Below are 14,936 nucleotides of genomic sequence, written 5' to 3' on the forward strand. Positions count from 1 at the left end.
TGAATAATGGTGTTCTTTGAGTTGAATTTTGGGGTTGATTGCAAACACTCCATTTGACTGCCGATGCCTGCATGCGTCTGAATACGGCCCAGGGTCCGTGGGGATTAACATTCATTTTGGGTGTCTGGAGCATGGGTTTGATATGGAGATGTTTGAAAATTATATGTAATTCAAAGGAAGCATTGTAGATACATTGAACCTATAGAATTGTCCTGCTGTTACCTTTGACCCTCAGGATATAAATATGTCATGTAGGATTGGGTCAGGCAGACCTCTTCTTCCAAGAGTGTTTCGAATATGATGCCTGCTGCTCTTTTTTGTGGATAAAGACTTTTATATCCACCCGCACCCCCTATATTTTCCTTCAATCACCTTGAAATGATTATAGCTTTCTGTCCTGGGAAAAGGCATTGTCCACTCTGTCTATGCCTCTGATCACCTTGTACACCTCTATCAAGTCATCTCTCAACCTTCTTCGCTCCGAAGAGGAAATCCCTAACTCACTCAACCTTTTCCCCATAAGACAGGTTCTCCGATCCAGACAGCATCCTGGTAAATGTCCTCTGCGCCTCTTCACCAGCAGATCTCAATCAATGCAGATCACTGAGAGCGTCGTCTCCTTGCCGATGGTAACACAGATGCACCTCAGCACTGCCTGCTTAGCCCCCTGCACTACTGCCCTGACGCCAGCGTCTTAGCCGTTAAGCACAGCCCCAATATAATCAATGAATTTGCTGATGACATGACAGGCGTTAGCCAATCCTGGGTGGGGTGGGGGGGGGGGTGATGAGTCAGTGTTAAGGGGTGCTGTCACGTCTACAATAACAAGCCCGCTCTCAAAGTCAACAAAACCAAGTTCATCATTGACTTGCAAAAGGGGAAGTCCAGCGGCCACATGCCTGTTCTCAGTGTGGTCAGTGACAGACTGAATGAGCTGTTACAAATTCCAGGGCGTTAAAATCTCAGATGACTTTCTTGGGCTCAGCACAAAGATGTAATTGTGAAGGCATCGTGCCTGTGTCTCTACTTTCTTAGAAGCTTAAGGAGATCTGGCCTGTCATCAGAGCCCCGAACAAATCTCCACAAGTGCACTGTTGAAAGTACCCTAGTTATATCATGATGATTTCCCTGCACAGGATGTCAGAGGCTGCCAAGAGCAATACATGCAGAACATTCCATCACAGTTTGAATGGGTGATATGTGTCAGGGCTCAGTGCTGTGTTACATGCTTCTATGATCCTCTGGTTCTATTTAAGGACAACTTACAAAAAAAAGTATCATCACATGTAATAGCTTACAGAAAAAGGGAGGGAATGAGAAGAAGGAAGAAAAGGAAAACTTTTCACTACTAACACTGGCCAAGAGTAACAAGCGCCTTAGGTCCCACGCCACCAGCTTCAAGAACAGTTATTCCCCTACAACCATCAGGCTCCTGAACCAGCGTGGATAACTTCACTCACCTCAGCTCTGAACTGATTCCACAACCTATGGACTCACTTTCAAGAGCTCTACAATTCGCATTCTCAGGATTATTTTATTTGCTCAATTTGCCTTCTTTTGCACATTGCTTGTGTCTCAGTCTATCGTCTTCATAAATTCTAGTGTATTTCCTTATTTGCTTGTAAATGCCTGCAAGAAAATGAATCTCAAGATAGTGTATGGTGACGTATGTGTTGACTTTGTACAAAGGCAAAAGGCAGAAGCGACTAAATGCTAAAAGCAATTGGGGCGACACAGTAGCGAGGTGGTTGGCGGGTGACCAGGGTTTAATTCCTGCTGCTGCCTGTAAGGAGTTTCCCGTGACCGCGTGGGTTTCCTCCGGGTGCTTCAGTTTCCTCCCACAGTCCAAAGACCTATCAGGTTAATTGGTCATTGTAAATCGTCCGTGATTAGGGTAGGATAAGGGGATTGCTGGTCGGCATGTCTCAAAGGGCCAGAAGGGCCTATTCCGTGCTGTATCTCAATCAATCAATACGTAAGTAAATCATAGATTAAAGGAATAAATAAGTAATAGATAAGCCAAATAAATAATAAATAACAGATAAATAAATAAACAGATAGATACTAAAAGGCAAAAGTGACTGAGCAACTAAATGCTGAAAATCATAACAGTGCTGTAAAGAACCGTTAACCTCTGAACTTCAAAATAAATTTATTATCAAATTTCACATAAATCAGCTTATTTTTTAAGGCATCTGTTAGTCTTGCAAGACCATGGATCTGCGCCTGGAAAGTCTTCACTCTCCAGGGCGCAGGCCTGGGCAAGGTTGTATGGAAGACCGGCAGTTGCCCGTGCTGCAAGTCTCCCCTCTCCACGACACCGATGTTGTCCAAGGGAAGGGTATTAGGACCCATACAGCTTGGCACCAGTGTCATTGCAGAGCAGTGTGTGGTTAAGTGCCTTGCTCAAGGACACAACACGCTGCCTCAGCTGAGGCTCGAACTAGCGACCTTCAGATCACTAGTCGAACGCCTTAACCACTTGGCCATGTGCCCACAAAAATCAACATATACAACCCTGAGATTCATCTTCTTCTGGGCATACCCATAACTATAACAGAATCAATGAAAGGCCGCCCATCTAGGGTGTTCAACCAGAGTGCAGAAGACAACAAACTGCAAATACAAATAGAAGAAACAATAATAATAAATAAATAAGCAATAAATATCGAGAACATGAGATGAAGAGTCCTTGAAAGTGAGTCCATTGGTTGTGGGAACAGTTCAATGATGGGGCAAGTGAAGTTTTTGATTCAAGAGCCGGACGGTTGAGGGGTGGTGACTGTTCTTGAACATGGTGGTGCGAGTCCTGAGGCTCCGGTACCTCCTTCCTGAAGAAGTGAGAAGAGAGAATGGCCTGAGTGGTGGGGGGTCCCTGATGATGGATGCTGCTTTCCTGCAACGCCACTCAGTGCAGATGTGCTTAATACTGGGGAGGACTTTACCCGTGACGGACTGGGCCGTATCCACTACTTTGTGTAGAACTTTCCATTCAAGGGCATTGGTGTTCCTATATCAGGCTGTGATGCAGTCAGTCAGTATGCATTCCTCTTTACATCTGTAGGAGTCTGTCAAAGTTTTAGATGTCATGCCAAGTCTCTGCAAACTCTGCCTTGCTTTCTTTGAAATTGCACTAACGTTCCTCTGAAATAGTAACACTGAGGAATTTAAAGTTGCTGACTCTCTCCCACCTCTGATCCTCTATTGAGGACTGGCTCAAGACCTCTGGTTTCCCTGTCCTGAAGTCTATAATCAGCTCCTTGGTCTTACTGATACTGAGTGAGAAGTTGTTGCCCCCACACAAATCAGCCAGACTGTCAGTCTCTCTTCGATATACTGACTCATCACCCTCTGTGGTTTGGCCTACAGCAGTAGACCTCTAAGCAACGTACTTTGTTTTTAAGTTTCACCCCACCCCAGTGAAAGATCCTCAAACTGAAGCGCAAACTCTACTTTTGTTGCCTTGTAGACCTGAGCACTTCCCTCATCTCTGGTTTTGTTTTTTTAATCAGATGCAGTCGACTGAACTGAGTCAAGTAGGGAAGAAGTGTTTAATGGAAGACTTTTTATTTTAGCTTTTGATCTTGCGAAGACGGCTACAATTGTTTTCTATTTAATACAGTTTTCTTCCAAGGCCATTTCACTAATGAAACCACATTAAATCCAGCATCTTTCTGATTACGAACATTTTCTTCCGGACACGAGGAGTACTTACTTGATCACAGCTGACTGCACCCAATTACCTGACCGGAATTAAGGTACGAAAATAAAGGCAAACAATTAGAAACTTCAGCTGGTGTAACATCATTAATGCCCTCAACTTCTTCTAAAATAAGATGAAACTTCATTAAAAAAGAAAATAGGTCACAGGAAATACCTAGATTAGTATCTCCACGTTCTTCTTTTGCCCATTAATGCCACTGACGTTTAGGACAGCAATGAAGTTCCTCAAACATCGGTAGCATTCATGGCTTCCTTCACTGTGTCAGTAGCTTCTTCCCTGTTTTCACTGCTGTCAGTCACGCAAGTTCTGGGTGGAGACTCAGGAATACCGTCACACTCAGATGTAGAAGGATTCTCCATTGCTGTTTCCATAACAGTTATGTTATACCAGTCAGGGTTGTTAGCCCCGAGCTGAACCCACGAACCTGGAGGACCGGTGGACCACTCTTAGTCTGGCCTCTACCCTTTGACCTGTTTGGCGTGGGTGACCCTACCAGGAGCCAAAGCCTAAAGACCTGATTCCAGCCAACATAGCTCTCCATTTCATTGAGGTACTCAAGCCTCCAAACCCTACCACAAGATCGGGGCCCTCTTGGAGGAGTGACCCATTTACAACTAAGTTATTCTGCTAATTGGAAGACTTCACAAGTCACAAATCGAAGGTCCTTTGAGCTCAGTCACTGAATGTATCCAAGGCTCGGACTGCTGAATGATGGAACAAACTCCCGTGGCCCGAAATATGGACTAGCTATTCACTTCCATAGTTGTTGCCGCCGCCTGGCTTCATCTGTTGCCTTCCAGCTCACCACCTTCTCTTACCATCTTTCTTATTCTGGCATCTTCCCCCTTCCTTCTCCGTCCCGATGAAGGGTCTCTGTCCAAAACGTCGACGGCCTATTCACTTCCACAGATGCTGCCCAACCTGCTGGATTGTGCGGGGCAAATCCCGCTTCATCATTTTGTTCTTGGAAACAACAGTCTCCTGGAGAGACGGCCACATCTATTTCGTCAACTCTGTGAGGGCCGAACCAGGTCCGCACAATGAACACTCAAGCAAGCTTCTACAGACGGACTGTCGGAGGTATCCCGATTGGTTGCAATACAGCGCGGAATTGGCCCTTCGAGCTGTGCCGCCAATCAAGATTTTAACCCTAGCCTAATCAATGACCAATTAATCTAGCAACCGATACTCTTTGGACAGCTAGAGGAAACCGGAGCACCCGGAGGAAACTCACGCAGTCCGTACAGGCTCCTTACAGGCAGCAGTGGGAATTGAACCCGGATCGCCTGTACTGTAAACCACTGTGCTAGCCACTACACTACCATGCCACCCATGGTATTCGAAGTTCAAAGTAAATTTTATTATCAGAGTACATATATGTCACCATATACAACCCTGAGATTCATTTTCCTGTGGGCATACTGAATAAATCTATAGAATAGTAACTATAACGGGATCAATGAAAGATCAACCAGAGTGCAGAAGACAACAAACTGTGCCAATACTGATATAAATAAATAGCAATTGATAACAAGAACATGAGAGAATGAGATAAAGAGCCCTTAGAGGGTTGAGGGAACATTTCACTGATGGGGTAAGTGAGTGCAGTTATCCCCTTTTGTTCCAGAGCCCGATGGTTAAGGGGAAGTTAGTGGTCTTGAACCCAGTGGTGTGCTGCCAGCTTCAAGAAGGCACAGATACACAATAAGCTACAGAGAGTACTGGACATGACCCATTACATCGTGGGCATATCCTTTCCCACCATCAGTGCTAGAGGCATGAGGTACTGCCTCAAGGCAGCAACATCAAATTCAAAGCCAAAGTAACACATTATCAAAGTATATATAGCCTCTTTTACCTCAGACAGTTGAGGAAGTTTGGTATGGGCCCCCAAATCCTAAGAACTTTCTACAGGGGCACAATTGAGAGCATCCCGACTGGCTGCATCACTGCCTGGTATGGGAACTGTACCTCCCTCAATCGCAGGACTCTGCAGGGAGTGGTGCGGACAGCCCAGCGCATCTGTAGGTGTGAACTTCCCACTATTCAGAACATTTACAAAGACAGGTGTGTAAAAAGGGCCCAAAGGATTATTGGGGGCCCAAGTCACCCAACCACAATCTATTCCAGCTGCTACCATCCGAGAAACGGTACCGCAGCATAAAAGCCAGGACCAACAGTCTCCGGGACAGCTTCTTCCACCGGGCCATCAGACTGATTATCTCACGCTGATACAACTGTATTTCTATGTTATACTGACTGTCCTGTTGTACATACTATTTATTATAAATTACTATAAATTGCACATTGCACATTTAGACAGAGACATAATGTAAAGATTTTTACTCCTTGTGTATATGAAGGATGTAAGTGATAAAGTCAATTCAATTCAATTCATATGTTACCATATATTCCTTTGAGATTCATTTTCCTCCTTATTTCTATTCTAAAGAGATATCCTTGCTTTCTGAGGCTGTGCCCTCTGGTCCTAGACTCTTCCACCTGCCTACAGGAAAAATGTAAATAAGACTGAAAGCGTACAGAGAAAATTTACAAGGATGTTGCTGTGTTTGGAGGACCAGAGTTACAAGGAGAGATTGAATAGATTCAAGATTCAAGATTCAAAAAACTTTATTGTCATTCTAACCATACATCAGCTCTGCAGGGCAGAATGAGACAGCGTTTCTCAGGGGCAGTGCAATCATAACGTAACAAACGCAACACTAAATAATAAACATAACGATAAATAGTAAAACACAACAGCCACGTCAGTTAAAATCAGTTATAAGTGTCCAGTGCAAGTTAAAAGTGTCCAAAGCAGAGTCAGGTGGAGCAGCTATTTAGCAGTCTGACTGCCTGTGGGAGGAAGCTGTTTAGTAGCCTTGTGGTTTTAGTTTTGATGCTCCTGTAACGTTTGCCTGATGGCAGAAGAACAAACAGTTCATGGAGAGGGTGTGAGGGGTCTTTAATGATGTACCATGTCTTCTGGAGGCATCGACTCTGAAAGAGGTCTTGGACAGAAGGTAGGGAGACCCCAATATCCTTCTCTGCTCCCCTAACCACCCTCTGCAAGACTTTTTTGTCAACAGCACTGCAGCTGGAGTACCAGGTTGTGATGCAAAAGGTCAGCACACTCTCAACCACGTCTCTGTTGAATGTAGTTAAGATGTTAGTGGGGAGTGATGCTTGTTTAAGCTTCCTCAGAAAGTGCAATCTCTGCTGGGCCTGTTTCACAATCCCAGTGGTGTTCCTGGTCCAGGTGAGATTGTCCGAGATCTGCACCCCAAGGAACTTGATGTTTTCCGCTCTCTCCACTGTGGAGCCGCTGATGCTGAGAGGTGTGTGCTCAGGCTGAGACCGTCTGAAATCGACGATCATCTCCTTGGTTTTGGTGACATTAAGCATCAAGTTGTTATCACTGCACCAGCTCTTTAGGCGTTTGACCTCCTCCCTGTACATTGTTTCATCATTTTTGCTGATGAGCCCCACCACTGTGGTATCATCAGCAAATTTAATGATCAGGTTCTCCTTGAATATGGCTGCACAGTCATGTGTTAGCAGTGTAAACAGCAATGGGCTAAGCACACAGCCTTGTGGGGATCCAGTGCTCAGTGGGAATCCAGTGGGTCGGACCAAGATTCCAAAGGAGGGGGGACCAGCCTGGAAGTTCAGAGTGCCATAGAGCTACAAGGAGCAGAGAGTGCCCTTTGAGCCACCATCTCCATGCCAACCATCAAGCACCCAGCTGGTGCCAACGGTTGCGGGGTGTATTTTCTCCCTGTGGCTGTGTGGGTTCTCTGGTTTCCTCCCACATTCCAAAGACGTGCGAGTTAAGGTTGGAAAGTTGCGACCGTGCTTTGTTGGCGCCGGGAATGTGACACTTACGGGCTGCCCCACAGCTCCTCCTCATCCTGCGTTGACGCAGGCAACGCAGTTCACTGCGCGCGCGCGCACACACAAAACGCTGGAGGAACTCGGCAGGTGGGGCAGTATCTATCATCATCATCATGTGCCCTGTGGTATGTCATATGTCGTGGGTGATCATGGTCTTTGACCATGATTGTTCTTGGCAAATTTTTCTACAGGAGTGGTTTGCCATTGCCTTCTTCTGGGCAGTGTCTTTACAAGCTGGGTGACCCCAGCCAGTATCAATATTCTTCAGAGATTGTCTGCCTGGCATCTGTGGTCGCATAACTAGGACTTGTGGTGTGCACCAGCTGCTCATACAACCATCCACCACCTGCTCCCATGACTTCATATGACCCTGATCAGGGGGCTAAGCAGGTGCCACACTTTACCCCAGGGTGACCTGCAGTGTAGCAGAGGGGAGGAACGCTTTACACCTCCTTTGGTAGAGACATATCCCCACCTTGCAACCTCACAGCATCTATGGAGAGAAATAAACAGTTGACATTTCGGGCTGAGACCCTTTGTCAGGATTGGAAAGCAAGGGAGAAGAAGCGGGAACTCTATGTTCTGATGAGACAAATTAAACAGATCATTTTCTTTACACGGTATCTTTATTTTTGAAATGTCCCAGAGCAAATCATAAGAGCTTTATCAAACGAAGTCTGACATCAGCCTCATGGGGGAGTGGTCAACAAGGATGGTTTTTAGCGAGAATGCAGAGAGGTTTGTGGAGGGAAGTTGAGCAACTGGTACATGGCCAAAGGCAAAGATAAATGAGCGATAGTGAAACAGGAAGAAAGCATATCTGTGGTAGAAGGTAGAAGTGGAGGGATGTGTAGAGGTGAGCACGTGACCCTACCTGGAATTACCAATGTAATGATAAGAAGATAGATAGGATGTGTCTAGTCATCGAGTCTTAGAAAACAGAATAGAAACAGGCCCTTCGGTCCATAGAGTCCATGCTGAGCCATTTAAACTGGCTACTCCCATCGACCTGCACCGGGACCTTAACCCGCCATACCCTTGCTGTCCATCTTCTCTTATCCAAGCTTCTCTTAAACATTGAAAACAAACTCACATGCACCACTTGTGCTGGCCACTCGTTCCACGCTTTCGCTACCCTCTGAGCGAAGAAGTTTCCCTTCACGTTCCCCTTATACTTTTCACCTTTCACCCTTAACCCATGACCTCTAGTGGTCATCCCACCCCAACCTTCAGTGGAAAAAACCTGCTTGCATTGACCCCAATTGTAGCCCTCATCATTTTGTATACCTCTATCAAATCTCTACTTAATCTTCTATGTTCCAAGGAATAAAGTCCAGACCTATAAAGTCCCTGCTTCCTGTCCAAGACCTCTTTCAGAGTCGATGTCTCCAGAAGACACGGTACATCATTAAAGACCCCTCACACCCTCTCCATGAACTGTTTGTTCTTCTGCCATCAGGCAAACGTTACATGAGCATCAAAACTAAAACCACAAGGCTACTAAACAGCTTCCTCCCACAGGCAGTCAGACTGCTAAATAGCTGCTCTACCTGACTCTGCTTTGGACACTTTTAACTTGCACTGGACACTTATAACTGATTTTAACTGACATGTGGCTGTTGTGTTTTACTATTTATTGTTATGTTTATTATTTAGTGTTGTGTTTGTTATGTTATGATTGCACTGCCCCCGAGAAACGCTGTCTCATTCTGCCCTGCAGAGCTGATGTATGGTTAGAATGACAATAAAGTTTTTTGAATCTTTGAATCGTTGAATCATCCGAATTCTGAATTTTTCCAATGGCAGGGTGTGAGAAGCGAAGAGCTTTCCAAAGCTTACACACACTTTACAGGCAGTGTCAGGAATTGAGGAGGCTGTAATGCAACCAGAAGGCGCTACATTAATGCAGGTTGTCCTTGTGGTGCTGAGGTGCTGGTCAGATTGCCCAATGTCTGCCTTTTGCAAGCTCTCATTTTAAAGCGGAGGAAATCTACAATAATTGCATTGAGCGGACATCAGGGTAAAGAGAAAGCGGAACCAAATATGCCAAAAATTTGTACCCTTCCTTCTTCTTCAGGGTTTCCTCTGAGTTCTCCAGCTTCCTCCCACAGACCAAAGGACGTACCGGTTAGATTGTGGGCACGCTACGCTGGCGCCGGACGCACGGCAGCACTCGCGGACAGCCCCCAGCCCACCTTCAGGCTCTGTCAGTCGTCGACGAAAACAGTGCATTTTGAAGTCTGTGCGACAAACAGGGCTCACCGTAATCAGCACAAGGCTTGTTGAAATGAATCTATTCACAATAGAAATCATCTTACGAGAACAAACCGTCCCATGCCTTCCTGTGCTTTACAGACAGGGTCAATGCTTCCCATACTGTTCTGGAACTACTGCCACCCACATGACACTCTGGGGTTTTATATTAAGTTCTGCAATAATTGAGGTCTTCTCCCTGCCCCCCCACCCCCAGCCGACCCTCTCCCGTAGGAGAAGTTCCTCACTGAGCCAAGGTTCAGTACATTCCTCAGCACAAGATACAAAGGTATAATCTACCAGCTGAATGCACGGCAATTGGAGGACTCTCAAGGTCTCTCAAGCTTCTGGGCAGTGACTTAAGCCTTCACACCTCCAACTCAGAGACAACAACATTTCCTGAACCAAAGCTTGACCGGCCAGCAGTATCAGAGTCCTTACTGCTTCGCTTATCGCCTTCGAGCTATTCACTAAACAGCGGACCGTTCACGTACCCAGTGCCAAGCTCAGGGCTGCCCAGAGTCTCTCCTGGGTTCCTTTGTAAACCAAATGCCTGTGATGCATCCTACTATAGTATGAGGGTGAGGTTCCAGAGAAATACATTTCTCCCCCCTCAGGTTAATGAAATGAGGGTAGAGAGAAATGGAAAGCTTCTAACCGTTCAGACATTGACGTTATGTTAACTCAGTGCTCAAGTAACAGAGTCTGTTGAACTCAAAGCTTTCTCCCCGTGACCTCGTGGGTTTCCCCTGGGTCCTCCAGCTTCCTCCAAAGACGTGCTGGTTGGTAGGTTAATTGGTCATTGTAAATTGCCCCATGATTAGGCTGGGGTTAAATTGAGGGATTGCTGGGTGGCGTGGCTCGAAAGGCAAGAAGGGCCTGTTGCACGCTGTATCTCAATAGATGAATAAATAAATAGACAGACGGATGATCCTAACCATTATCAATACTCTTCACAGATTGTCCGCCCGGCATTTTTCCAAATAAAATGATTTATTTTTGTTCGTCCGTTATGTGCTGAGTTGTATGATAAGCGAGATTATGGCCTTTCCAGGACCATGATTGTTCTTGGCAAATTTTTCTACAGGAGTAGTTTGCCATTGTCTTCTTCTGGGCTGTGTCTTTACAAGACACTGGGGCAGCCTGGTAGCACAGTGGTTAGCATAATTGCTTTACAGTACCAGTGACCCGGGTTCAATTCCCACCGCTCCCTTTAAGGAGTTTGTACGTTCTCCCCGTGACCACGTGGGTTTCCTCCGGGTGCTCCGGTTTCCTCCCACAGTCCAAAGACCTACCGGTTGGTTGGTTAATTGGTCATTGTAAATTGTCTCATGATTAGGCTAGGATTAAATCGAGGGATTGCTCGAAGGGCTGGAAGGGCCGTACTGTATCTTGACAAGTAAATATTGAGCTGTTAACAGTACTCTTCAGAGATTGTCTGCCTGGTGTCGGTGGTCACATCACCAGGATTTGTGATAAGCACCAGCTGTTCGTACGACCATCCGCCACCTGCTTCCATAGTTTCACGTGACCCTGATCGGGGGGCTAAGCAGGTGCTACACCTTGCTCAAGGGTGACCTGCAGGCTAGCAGAGGGAAGGAACACCTTACACCTCCTTTGGTAGAGATGTACCTCCTCCCCACCACCCATTTTACATCTTTATTGTTTATCTTACATCAGCAAAATTGTACAAATTTTAAATGAGTGCCCTATCACCTCTCATATAAACAGCAAAGAGCGCAAAGTACCCACAATTGCACAGGAGGCAGCCAGAACCTCTAATTCTAAATTAATTTTTCCTAATTTTAATCAGGGAGTCTGAAATATTTTCTATTAAAGAAGATCCGTAAACACCCAAATGTGCATCACACATCTCTTCCATGACGTAACAGTTCTCTTGTAACAAGGGTGTAATGCTGGGGCTTTATAAAGCATTGGTCAGACTGCACTTGGAATATGGTGGGCAGTTTTGGGCCCCTTATCTAAGAAAGGATGTGCTGTCTTTGGAGGGGGCCCAGAGGAGGCTCACGAGAATGATTCCGGAATGAATGTTTTAATGTACAAGGAGCATTTAATGCAGAGGTTCCCACCCTGGGGTGCCCAGGTCCCTCAGTTAATGGTAGGGTCCATAGCATAAAAAAGGTTGGGCTCTGGGCCTGTACCTGCTGGAGTTTAGAAGAGTGAGAGGGGATCTCATTGAAACCTGCCAAACATCGAAAGGCATAGATAGAGTGGACATGGAGAGGATGTTTGGAGTGCCTCAGACCACAACAGCATTCCTTTGGAACAGAGATGAGGAGGAATTTCTTTGGCCAGAGACTGGTGAATCTGTGGAATTTGTTGTCACAGACGGGCGGTGGAGGCCAAGTCATTGGGTATATTTACAACGAAGGGTGATAGGTTCTTGATTAGTCACGGCATCGAACGTTATGGGGAGAAGGCAGGAGAATGGGATTTTGAGGGATGATACATCAACCTTGATAGAATCAGAATCAGAATTAGATTTAATATCACCGGCATATGTTGTGAAATTTGTTAACTTTACAGCAGCAGTACAATGAAATACATGATAAATAAATATAGAGAAAAAATGAGTTACATTCAGTATATATATGTGTCTATTAAATAATTAAATTAAAATAGGTAGTGTAAAAAAACAGAAGAAAAAAAAGTAGTGGGGTAGTATTCACGGTTTCAATATCCTTTTAGAAATCAGATGGCAGGGGGGGAAGAAGCTGTTCCTGAATCACTGAGTCTGTGCATTCAGGCTTCTGTACCTCCTTCCTGATTGTAACAATGAGAAGAGGGCATGACCTGGGTGATGGGGGTCCTTAATGATGGACGCCACCTTCCTAAGGCACCATGCCTCGAAGTCTTGGATACTGCAGAGGTTACTGCCACACCACAGTAAGGACAGGAATAAAATGAGGTGGCAGATAAATGTGTGGCTGAAGAATTGGGGCAGAGGGCAGCAATTCAGATGTTTGGATCGTTGGGACCTCTTCTGGGATGGGTGTGACCTGTACCAAAGGGAAGGGTTGCACATGAATCCGAGGGGGACCAATAATCTTGTGGGCAGGTTTGCTAAAGCTGTTGGGATTGCTTTGAAGTCATGTGGCAGGGGGATGGGAACGAGGATGATAGAGCTGAGGATAAGCCAGCAGGTTTACAAGTAGATGCTGGGAGAAATATGAATGTAAGGAAGGACAAGCCAATGATCTGGTACAAATGCAGACAGTGCAAAGAGTTAAACTGTACTACCGAGGCAAAATTCAAAAGGGCAAAGAATATAGGACTGCAGGTGTTGTATTTAAATACACATAACATTTGGAATAAGGTGGATGAACTCATCGCGCAATTAGAGATTGGTTGGTATGACATTGTGGGTATCATTGAGTTGTGGGTGCAAGAAGGTCGTAGTTGGGAGCTTGATATTAAATGATATAATTTATATCAAAAAGACAGGCAGGAAGGCATAGGCGGTGGTGTGATTCTGTTGATAAGAGATGGGTTGCATCTTTGGAAAGAGGAGACATAGGATCAGAGAATGTGGAATCTTTGTGAATGAAGAAACTACAAGGGTGAAAAAAATCATGACAGGAATCATATATAGGCCTCCAAGTAGTAGCCACAATGTGGGGTTGAGTTTGCACAGGGAGCTGGAAAGGGCATGTAATAAGGGTAATGTCACAATAGTAATGAGGGGACTTCAATATGCAAGGAGACTGAGAAAATCAGGTTGGTGTCAGATCGCAAGAGAGGGAATTTGTTGAATGCCTATGAGATTGCTTTTTCGAGCAACTTGTGCTTGAGCCTACTCGGGGAAAGGCTATCTTAGATTAAAAACCATAGAAACCATAGAAAAACTACAGCACAGAAACAGGCCTTTTGGCCCTTCTTGGCTGTGCCGAACCATTTTCTGCCTAGTCCGACTGACCTGCACACGGACCATATCCCTCTGTACACCTCCCATCCATGTATCTGTCCAATTTACTCTTAAATGTTAAAAAAGAACCCGCATTTACCACCTCGTCTGGCAGCTCATTCCATACTCCCACCACTCTCTGTGTGAAGAAGCCCCCCCCTAATGTTCCCTTTAAACTTTTCCCCCCTCACCCTTAACCCATGTCCTCTGGTTTTTTTCTCCCCTTGCCTCAGTGGAAAAAGCCTGCTTGCATTCACTCTATCGATACCCATCAGAATTTTATATACCTCTATCAAATCTCCCCTCATTCTTCTACGCTGCAGGGAATAAAGTCCTAACCTATTCAACCTTTCTCTGTAACTGAGTTTCTCAAGTCCTGGCAACATCCTTGTAAACCTTCTCTGTACTCTTTCAATCTTATTAATATCCTTCCTGTAATTTGGTGACCAAAACTGAACACAATACTCCAGATTCGGCCTCACCAATGCCTCATACAACCTCATCATAACATTCCAGCTCTTATACTCAATACTTTGATTAATAAAGGCCAATGTACCAAAAGCTCTCTTTACGACCCTATCTACCTGTGACGCCACTTTTAGGGAATTTTGTAACTGTATTCCCAGATCCCTCTGTTCTACTGCACTCCTCAGTGCCTTACCATTTACCCTGTATGTTCTACCTTGGTTTGTCCTTCCAACGTGCAATACCTCACACTTGTCTGTATTAAACTCCACCTGCCATTTTTCAGCCCATTTTTCCAGCTGGTCCAAATCCCTCTGCAGGCTCTGAAAATCTTCCTCACTGTCTACTACACCTCCAGTCGTTGTATCATCAGCAAATTTGCTGATCCAAGTTACCACATTATCATCCAGATCATTGATATAGATGACAAATAACAATGGACCCAGCACTGATCCCTGTGGCACATCACTAGATTGGGTGTAGTGCAATAATCCAGATTTTATTCAGGAGCTCAAGGTAAAGGAACCCTTAGGAGACAGTGATCATCATATGATTGAATTCATACAGCACTTTGAGAGGGGGAAGCATAAGTCAGATGCATCAGTATCACAATGGAATAAATGGATAGAGGCATGAGAGAGGAGCTTGCCCAGGTGGATTAGAGGGATTACTGGT

At 45.3% G+C, this 14,936-nt stretch overlaps 1 protein-coding gene across 10 annotated transcripts in view; it reads right to left on the reverse strand.

The window, feature by feature from the left end:
* The window catches only part of ptafr (platelet-activating factor receptor), an 83,038-nt gene that overhangs the window by 17,043 nt on the left and 51,059 nt on the right, over positions 1–14,936 (reverse strand). For 3 of the 10 annotated variants that reach the window (XR_011883572.1, XM_072246829.1, XM_072246826.1), the window contains exon 3: positions 9,679–9,858. The exons of 6 other annotated variants lie outside the window; for them this stretch is intronic. The gene's annotated coding sequence lies outside the window, so the exon portion shown is untranslated. The remainder of the gene's footprint in view (positions 1–9,678; positions 9,859–14,936) is intronic. One more of the 10 variants, XM_072246828.1, reaches the window with a different exon arrangement.

The sequence above is a fragment of the Mobula birostris genome, chromosome 29, assembly GCF_030028105.1.
Source record: "Mobula birostris isolate sMobBir1 chromosome 29, sMobBir1.hap1, whole genome shotgun sequence".
Lineage (NCBI taxonomy): Eukaryota > Metazoa > Chordata > Chondrichthyes > Myliobatiformes > Myliobatidae > Mobula > Mobula birostris.